Source organism: Chiloscyllium plagiosum, chromosome 46 (assembly GCF_004010195.1).
Source record: "Chiloscyllium plagiosum isolate BGI_BamShark_2017 chromosome 46, ASM401019v2, whole genome shotgun sequence".
Lineage (NCBI taxonomy): Eukaryota > Metazoa > Chordata > Chondrichthyes > Orectolobiformes > Hemiscylliidae > Chiloscyllium > Chiloscyllium plagiosum.
Genome location: NC_057755.1, coordinates 6640199 through 6650198, shown reverse-complemented (window position 1 = coordinate 6650198; position 10000 = coordinate 6640199).

Sequence of the window (10000 nt, the reverse complement as noted above, 5' to 3'; positions counted from 1 at the left end):
CATTGACAGTTTAACATCAGAAAAATTAAACGATGGAACAGGGAGTACAGACAAGTGAAAAGAAACGTGAAATATTTCAGTCCAGTTACAGGGCAGTGGACCATCTGATATTGATATATCACAGCTTGGCACTCTGCATCTGTCTCCGCCAAATCCAGAATGTCACCACAAATATTATTGGAACAGACCTAACACTGTGACAACAGCAAGAACCCGCAAATGATGCGAATTCTCCAATGCTCAACTCCCATGCCTTGTATCAATGCCAACCCATCCCACCACATGGTTAGTGTTATAATCCAGGGCCAGACCTCAGAATCGGTATGACAATTTATTTAGGGAACAGGAACTTGTTTTATCTTTATTGTAATTACATTGTCACAGTGTGACCATGAAAATAAATCACATGTTTTCACAATTTAAACAAATAAGCTAAGGTTTGGTACAGACTGAGAAAGAGAGAACAATCGAGGATGTAATTATCTATCTCCATAGTTTTTGACTTGATTTGGACTGGGAACTTGGACTGCGGTTTAGAAATAATACAATGGACAGCAGAAGGAAATCGCTTTCTTTATGTCAATTGAATTCCAGTGAAGACTTTGAAGCAGTATGTTGTAATGTCACTAGATTGCAGACGATTGTGAGCTCCATGTGGAACAGTCAAGTAGACTTACATCAATATGCTCTCAATCTACTAGAGGGTAAACTATTGTGAACTGTACATGGAGCAATCAAACAGATTTACTTCATCATGAAAGACTGAGCACACATCACTCTGGCAAAAATCATAATAGCATTATATTAAATGTTTCCTTTGTAAGGAAAAATACTGTTATATTTTGGTAAAGATAACAAGTTTGGGAAGATTTAAAGATCCTTAATCTGAGCTGAAACGATTTGAAATTCGGTACAACCAAAGAATAAAAACAAGATATCTTCTGCAGACATTAGTTTAACTCAGCATGTATACCAAAAAATCAAGGAAACATCAATCTGGTGGAAATCAGAAGGGTTATGCACGATATGTCAACTCTTTTGTTCCTCAGATGCTGCCTCACCTGTTGTACCTTTCCCAATATTACACTTTATTGATTGCTTTAATGTGTGCTTTGAAAGGCAAAGCAGTAACAGTTCCTACTATGTTACATCTTACTGAACCTCAGTGTGGTGGGAAGACACAACGATCATTAAAGCAGAAATCTGAACCGAAATGAAATTTGATAAAATTACAGACTTAAACCGGAATGTATTCAACACACATTCATTTAATGCAAAACTGGTTTTACAAGCTAATGCTACATGATTTACTTTAACAAGTCCAGAAAATTATTGGATTTCACATTAAGAGGACAGAAACATCATAATTGCCTATTAAGACTACAGAATACCTAAAGAAGAGATGTTGAAATGCATGAAGGATTTGCTTCAAAACATGAAATCATAATATGAGATGTTGTAGGTTATTGGCGTATGCAACTTACCTATTACAAACAGAGAGAGAATGATGTGGTTTGATTCAATTTCCCATTCACTGTGGTGTGTGCTGCATGCAAGATGCACTGGGGTTCTTAGGAAACCTTGCAAACGTACAACAACTACCATCCGGAAGGACAATGTCAGCCAATACATCGGAATACCACCGACTGCAAGTTCCTCCACAAGCCACTCATCATCCTGACTTAGAAATATAACGCTGTTCCTTCAGTTTTGTGAGGGATGGACTTCGAGGAATTCGATCTCAGGGAATTGCGTGTCTGCATATGGCATATAGACAGCAGCAGTTCAAGAAGGCATCTCAACACCATCTTCACAAGGGGTAACTAGGGATGCTGGGGCACTAAGAAAGGAAAAGGTCAAGGGAATACAGTCAACTCTGACCTTGGTTCACATGAAGGAAAAGAAATTGAAATATAATGGATGTGGTGTACAGACTTCCTGTTGTAGTAATGCACTTTGCCAATGAGTTAGTTAAGAAAGTAGAACAGATTAACACCTTACATAAGTGGTTGAAATTTGTATTCTAACTTCCATTATCAATTAGAAGCAGCGTCTTTTTTTTCAATAACAATTTCAATTGATTGTCGGATAAAATTCTGAAGCAATATGGTCTGAATCCACTAGAGGGCAGACTATTGCAAATTCAACATGCACTTGCTTCACAACGAAAGGTCAAGGGAATTGCAGTTCGAACGATATCAGAATAAAATTGCATTCAATATTTGCACTGAAGACAAGAGCAGTATACAGTTTCCAACATTTCACATCTTGGTGAAGCACACTGTACTGAGAAGGAGAAAAGATCCACAAGGTAGCAATTTGAACCCAGCAGCATTTGGATATAATTACAGATCAATAAGAAGATATCTTCACCTGCAGCATTCTGTATACGTCTAAATATGACTTGATCCACTTATACACCCCTAAAACAATTATGCTGCAGAAGCGATTGGAAATAACATTAAGCATGAAACCATAATGTCATAAGACAGAGTAACAGAAGTTAGGCAATTTGGCATAAAACACTCTGCTCCGTCATTCTGCCATGTCTGATAGATTTTTTTCAAACCAATTTCCCCACTTTCATTTTGTAACCTTTGTTCTCCTTGGCAATCAAGAAATTATCTAACTCACAGCTTTAAATAAACTCAATGATCTGGCCTCCATAGCTTCTGAGGAAATGGATTCCACAGATTCACCATTCTCTGGACGCCGAATTACATTGGAGGCAGGTCAGAACAGGTGCACTCGATTGATTTCTGTGATCAGTTGTTTGTCTTGTGAAGTGAGATTGAGCAGTTTAGGTAGACGCTCTCCGGAGTTGGGGAGATGGAGAGGAGGTCTCACTGAGGTCTATATGATACTCATGAAGCTTGAGAAGACAGACTGGAAGCACAACAGTTTCCTGCATCCATTCTGCCACAATTAAGTTCTGAGCGGCATAGCCACTTTCTGAAAAAAATGGAATGAGGAGATGCTGCTTATTGCACCTGTTTGAAGACTAACCGAATTTGTCAAATTCTTCGTACAGGTAGCTCCACATTCTATTTAAAATTGAAACCACTTTAACACTTAAGATGGGAAAGGAAAAGTACTCATTACTGCACAAATATTTCACCAAAGATTATTACCACATACAATCTAGACTATCTTGATCCTCATCAAACCGTACTGGTACATCTTTTTACCAGTTAATTGCCCACTACCAGTAAATTATCGTGTCATTTTTTTATTCATTTGTGATATGTGGGCACTGCTGGTTGGCCAAAATTGATCATCCATCCCCAGTCGTCGTTTCCAATTGAGTATTTTACAAGAAAATGCCATTAAGGGCAGTGCAAACCGCAACTGCAAGATGTTTTTTGCTGAGATATGGGTATCACTGACCAGCCAATCGTATAATTCCCCTTTGGTAAGTTAACTGTCAGCTGCATAATGGTATGTCTCCCATTATATTTATACCAAACAAGAGTTTTGCTAGGACTCAAATGTCTGAGTTATGTGGAGAGTTTGTTCAAGCTCGGTCTTTTTTCCTTTCAAGGGTAGCAGACAGGTGTGTGTGTGTGAGGGGGTGGCGGGGGGTGGGGGGAATCATATAGAAGTGTGTAAGATCATGACAGGCATAAATGGAGCGAATGCACTCAATCATTTTTCCCAAGGCTGCGGAATCGATTACTCGACGGCATCCCTTTAAGGTTGGAGGGGAAAGAATAAGAGGAAACCTCGTGGGAACATTTTTCCACAGAGGGTGGTACGTATATGGAATGAGCTGCGGCTATATTAACAACATTTAAACAGCATTTGGACAAATTCGTTGATAGGAAAGTATTAGAAGAATATGAGCCAAATGCAGGGGAATGGAGTTAGTGTGCACGGACATTTTGTTCGGCTTGAACCATTTGGGGTCCTCGGGCCTGGTACTGTACTGAAGGAATCTGTGACTCCTAAGTCTGTGACTTCAACGATGATTTGAATGGTGCCCACACACTGTAACAAATTTCACATTTTTTACTTCATTGATGCAACTTATAAAACATCACCTATGAGAAATGGAGTATAGCTGAATAGTTTTCACTCATTCGTGAAGCATTCAAAGAAAGTAAAATATAAGGGCCTCATTTCTTCTCCTCAGAACTTTCAAAGGCAGAAGAAGACAAAGGAGGTGGAGATAGTGTTTTCCTTTTATTACTCTTTCTTTCCACTGACCAGCACGAGAATAAATGATCAAGGGACCGTCGACACTTCCTACAGTTGTTCCCTGAATTGACTTTGTGTGGCTGTATAAACACACACGTTATTGCATGAAATTAAATACATGAGCATGTAACCAGTTTCAGTGTCAATGTTGGCAGGAGCTGTGTAATTACCTCGATAATGTGGGTCATCTGTGGGTGGCACGGTGGCACGGTGGCACAGTGGGTAGCACTGCTGCCTCACAGCGCTAGAGACCCGGCTTCAATTCCCGACTCAGGCGACTGACTGTGTGGAGTTTGCACGTTCTCCCTGTGTCTGCGTGGATTTCCTCCGGTTTCCTCCCACAGTGCAAAGATGTGCAGGTCAGGTGAATTGGCCACGTTAAGTTGCCCGTAGTGTTAGGTAAAAGGGTAAATGTAGGGGAATGGGTGGGTTGCGCTTCGGCAGGTCGGTGTGGATTTGTTTGGCCGAAGGGCCTGTTTCCACACTGTAAGTAATCTAATCTAATTTGTTATCCTCGTAGATAAAAATGTCACAGAAAAATAAAACTTTCCAATATAATGAAGAGTAAAATAATGGACCTTTTCAGATTAGATTCCCTACAATGTGGAAACAGGCCCTTCGGCCCAAGCAGTCCACACTGACCCTCTGTAGAGTAACCCACCCATAACCATTTCCCTCTGATTGATGCACTTAACACTATGGCAATTTAGCATAGCCAATTCACCTGACCCGCACATCTTTGGACTGTGGGAGGAAACCTACACAAATAGTTACCAGAGGCTGTATTGATCCTGGGACTGTGAAGCAGCAGTGCTAACCACTGAGCCACCGTGCCGCCCACCTTCTTCAACCTTCCATCTCTCGGTCTCTTTGGCTCTCACTATTGCGTCCCCGGACGAGGTCAATTGGCAACTACAATTCTTCTGATGGTCAAGGAATTAAATGCGAATAGCAAAGAAAATGGAAGCCAAGAAGCTAAAATACTTTGTAACCCGGAGAATGCTGTACCCAATGGCGATGTGAAGAAGTTAAACTTTGTGCGGCAACCTCACTGTAAATGATTAATTACTTGTTCAGGTGCATGTGCAACCCAAAAGGGTCAGAGATGGGGTGACCATTATAACTGTAGCCACTGACCTCACTCTGCAATACTTTGCTTTCAACCTCTCACAACATACTGCCACATATCGATCAAATCTGAACAAGTATGGGCGGCACGGTGGCACAGTGGTTAGCACTGCTGCCTCACAGTGGCGGAGACCCGGGTTCAATTCCCGCCTCAGGCGACTGACTGTGTGGAGTTTGCACATTCTCCCCGTGTCAGCGTGGGTTTCCTCCGGGTGCTCTGGTTTCCTCCCACAGTCCAAAGATGTGCAGGTCAGGTGAATTGGCCATACTAAATTGCCCATATTGTTAGGTAAGGGGCAAATGTAGGGGTATGGGTGGGTTGCGCTTTGGCGGGTCGGCGTGGACTTGTTGGGCCGAAGGGCCTGTTTCCACACTGTAATGTAATCTAATCTAAAGACTGTGAACTACACTGTCAGTGACAAGTTGACTGAGTTCAGAACATTAAGTAACTTATAAACACCGATAGGAAAGGAAAGAATGTGTGAAGTTATCACTGAAAATGTAAAACACATTTATGTTGAAGATCAAGATCAGTAAAGCTGCTGTTGTCATGGTCACCATGGAAAGGCTGCAGTTTCCCCTAGAGAGAATTATCATTTTCAAAATGTTTTCTGTAAGTTAAATGAATGAAAGTTATTTAAAAAAGGAATGAATCAGGGAAAATGTCTCCAAATTTTGGGGTGAAATATAGAAACGCTTGCGACTCAGAATTCCGTGCAATGTTATTTTTCATACGAGAAACAAAAGGTGGGGACTGCAGATGCTAGAGATCAGAGTCGAAACGTGGTGCTGGAAAAGCACAGCAGGTCGGGCAGCATCCAAGGTGCAGGAGAGTCAACATTTTGAGCATAAGCTCTTCATCAGGAATTCCTGATGAGGAGCTAATTTTTGAAACTTCAACTCTCCTGCTCCTTGATGTTGTCTGACCGGCTGTGCTTTTCTAGCACCGCACTTTTCGACTCTATTTTTAATACGAGTAATGCAAAGTGCGTTATTGAATAACAAATCACTGAGCACTCAGAATGCAGGGCCTGATATTTTGGCCTGTTTCCAGCTTTCTCCAGTGAATTCCTTTCAACTATTTGAAAATGTAAGAAAGATGTTGTGCTTAGAATAGATTGTGTTTGTTCAGATATGAAGACTGACAGGCAAATCAAATCAGTTTCCCTGTCCTTGTGTTTACAAAGCAGGAAAATTAAATGCTCAATGCCTCACAAAATTGATCTCAATGGTTCCTAAACAGACTCTTTGAAATGCCAGAACTAGACATTGTGAATAACCAATACTAGATACAAGGTCTATAAATCAAAGACTACACTATTTGTTCACAATATATTAACCGAAGCAGAGCAATTTTAAGCAACAAAGTAATCGAATTATTAATTAACTTTTAACCACAATCCTCTTTAATTAGAACCAGTTCTCTGACACCAAGACAGAAAGACAAGCAGGGACATTCAGAAATAAATGAAAAATGAAAAAAACTAAATACGATGTACTGGTAACCTTGACTTAGCTGTTCCTATAATCTGCATCACCACAAGAGATTGTACCTTTCTTGGTTTCAGATGACACTGATACAAGCAGAAAACTTACTCTAGGCTCCAAAGAATATTCATTTGATTCTTAGAACTGCGATTCTATTCTCTGAACTCTAAATATGTTGGCAAGAAAAGGACATTCAGGGAGCAAACAAAACTTTGTGCTATAGCTTTAACAGGCACAATCCTTTTGCTACAACGCAGCCCAAGCACTTTCTCAGCCTCTGGCCTCTTCTTCAATATGAAGAAAGCAGAGATACCGAAAATAGAATCTCAGTTTTAACGATCAAATGAATATTCATCGGAGACTGCTATGGGAAAGCTCTAAAGAGATTTTAAGGCTTTTGATTAGGGTGAGGGTTTTGTGCTGAAGGGAGAGGATGAATTGAATGGGACTATTCTCCCTGGAGCATCAGAGGTTGAGTGGTGACCTTTCTGAAGTTTATAAAATCATGAGGGTCACACATCATGTGAAGAGATAAGGTCATTTCCCCAGGTTGGTGGGCTCCAGAGCTAATGGGGCATAGGTTTACGGTGAGAATGTAAAAAGTTTAAAAGGGACCTCAGGGACAACATTTTCATGAGCTGCCAGAGGAAGTGGTGGAGGCTGAGACAATTACCACTTTAAATAGTGTCTGGATGGCAATATGAATAGGAAGGGTTTAGAGGAATATTGTTCAAATGCTGGAAAATGGGACTATATTAGGTCAGGATATCTGGTCGACATGGACGAGTTGGATCAACATGTTTGGTTCAATGCTGTCTAGCTATCTGACTCTTTCAGTGAGTGGAAAATGATTTGGTAGTTCTATGTACCAAGAGATTGATTTCTATGGAACTACAAAAATGCAAGCCAGATTTGAGAGAGATCTTTTTATTAACATGATGAAGCTAGTCTTCGCGAATATTTTGCTACTTGCAAATGCAAACACTACCAGGGAATATAAGAAATGCAATTATTTCTTTTTCTATCGTTTGCTACATATGCATCAACAGCTGTAGTGGAAATATACGAGCCATTCTCCTGAATGAAAAATAAAGGTTCTATATTCCTCTTCTTTGTGTTTCATCCCGTTATTTCTCTCTGTCCCCCCAGTGGGTATGAAAGACCCTTCTGTGTCTCCATCATGTACAAAATCCCCATCACCCCACATCCCCTCCCCACTGAGCCCTCGCCACAGGGCTAAAAGCAGTGGGGGTAGGGGGGTGTATATGCACTGACTATCTGACGTGCCTTTCAACTGTGTGTGTCTTCATGCACAACAAGATCCCAAACTTCCCCCACCCCCTCAGCTCAGTGAGAAGGGGGCTTTATCTCCCCCAAACCCGCCCACCGGTTGGACAACAATGGGAGACACAGGGAACAACAAGATCCCACTGTGTTAACAGCATGTGCAGCACCAAGTGCTACTGAGTCCAACTCTACCCAGGGACAGGAACAGTGGTGCAGATAGCAGGATAGGGGGGAAGGAACAGATAGGGAGGGGGAGAGAATCCAAGCTAGATGAGGGACAGAGAGGGAGGGACAGACACGAGGGAGAGACAGAAGGAGAGAGATAGGAAGACTGAAAACTGCTGAGTGTGAGCGACAGAGGGAGAGGCAGAGTGTGAAACCAGGGAAAGAGGGAGAGAGCGAGAAACGCCCAGAAAGAGACAACGTAGGGCAGAGAAAGACCTCAGGGAATGAAAGATGGACACAGACTCCCAGGTAAATAATTGAAGTACAAACAAGATGATGAGAAAGAGCAGCCATTGAGAGACAGAGAGAGAGAGATTGACAACAGAAAGCAGGTGAAAGGGTGGGTGATTGTATTCGACAGATAGGACAATCCTCAACCAGGAACTGCAAGATCCCCCAGGGTTGATGGAGAGAGAAAGGTATGGGGGTGGTGAGCAGGGAGGTTGGGGATTGAACAGTTGAACAATTCCAGGAAAGAGGGAGGGCCCAGAGAGTTGTAGGAAGGGAATCTACGGGATAATGTGAACAGGATGGAGATGGGAATCACACAGCAACATTTAAGAAGCATTTTGACAGCGAAAACAGATACTGCGTGTAGTCAGGTAGCATCAGTTTCAAACGTCATCATGTTTGACTCAATAATGGTGGGCCGAAAGGCCTGTTGCTGTGCTGCATTGTTGTGTAAGTAGGAAATCAGTAATTAATGTGCCCAAGGCTGAATTAAAAAGAATTTTGATAGGCCATAGTGTTATCAATGTGATTAGAAATTATGCACTTTATGGTAAAATGCTGGGGAGTGTTGCTGCACAAAGGTACCTTGCAGTGCAGGTTTGTTCTTCCTTGAATGTGGAGTCGCAGGTAGGTAGTATTGTCGAGAAGGCGTTTGGCATGCTTGCCTTTACTGGTCAGTGCATTGAATATCGGAGTTGGGAGGTCATGTTGCAGCTGCACATGATATTGGTTAGACCACTTTTGGAGCATTTCATGCAATTCAGGCTTCCCTCCTGTCGGAAGAATGGAATGAAACTTGAAAGAGCTCAGAAACGATATGCAAGCATGTTACATAGGTTCGAGGGTTTGAGCTACAGGAAGAGGCTGAACAGACTGGGGCTGTTTTCTCTGGAGCGTCGGAAGCTGAGGGGTGACCTTATAAAATCATGAGGGGCATGGATAAGGTAAATAGACAAGGTCTTTTCCCTGGAGTGGAGGAGTCCAGAACAAAATGACGTAAGTTTTGGTAAAAGGAAACTGAAGGGCATTTTCTTTCACGCAGATGATGCTGCATGTATGGGAATGAGCTTCCAGAGCAAGTGATGGAGACTGGGCTTAGAGCATTAGGGTCCACGTACTGGAAAACAGGACGAGATTAACTTGTGAAATCTGGTCGGTCTGAACGAGTTGGACGGAAGGGTCTATTTCCATCCTGTGCAAAGTTGTGAACCCATGACTCTTAACTATTTGCTGGACACAGCACATAAACGTTTCAGCTGGAAGACCATTACCTTGCTTTTCTTAAGTCTGGGAAAATTTGAAAGGGTTTGAAAACACAACGATAACTGGAACCCCAACCAAGGACACTCAGAGACAGATCAGGAAGTAGGGACTTTCTCTCGCAGATATGAAAGACTCACATTTCGACCTTCATTGGTATCTAATCTGTTATAGAGTCATAGAG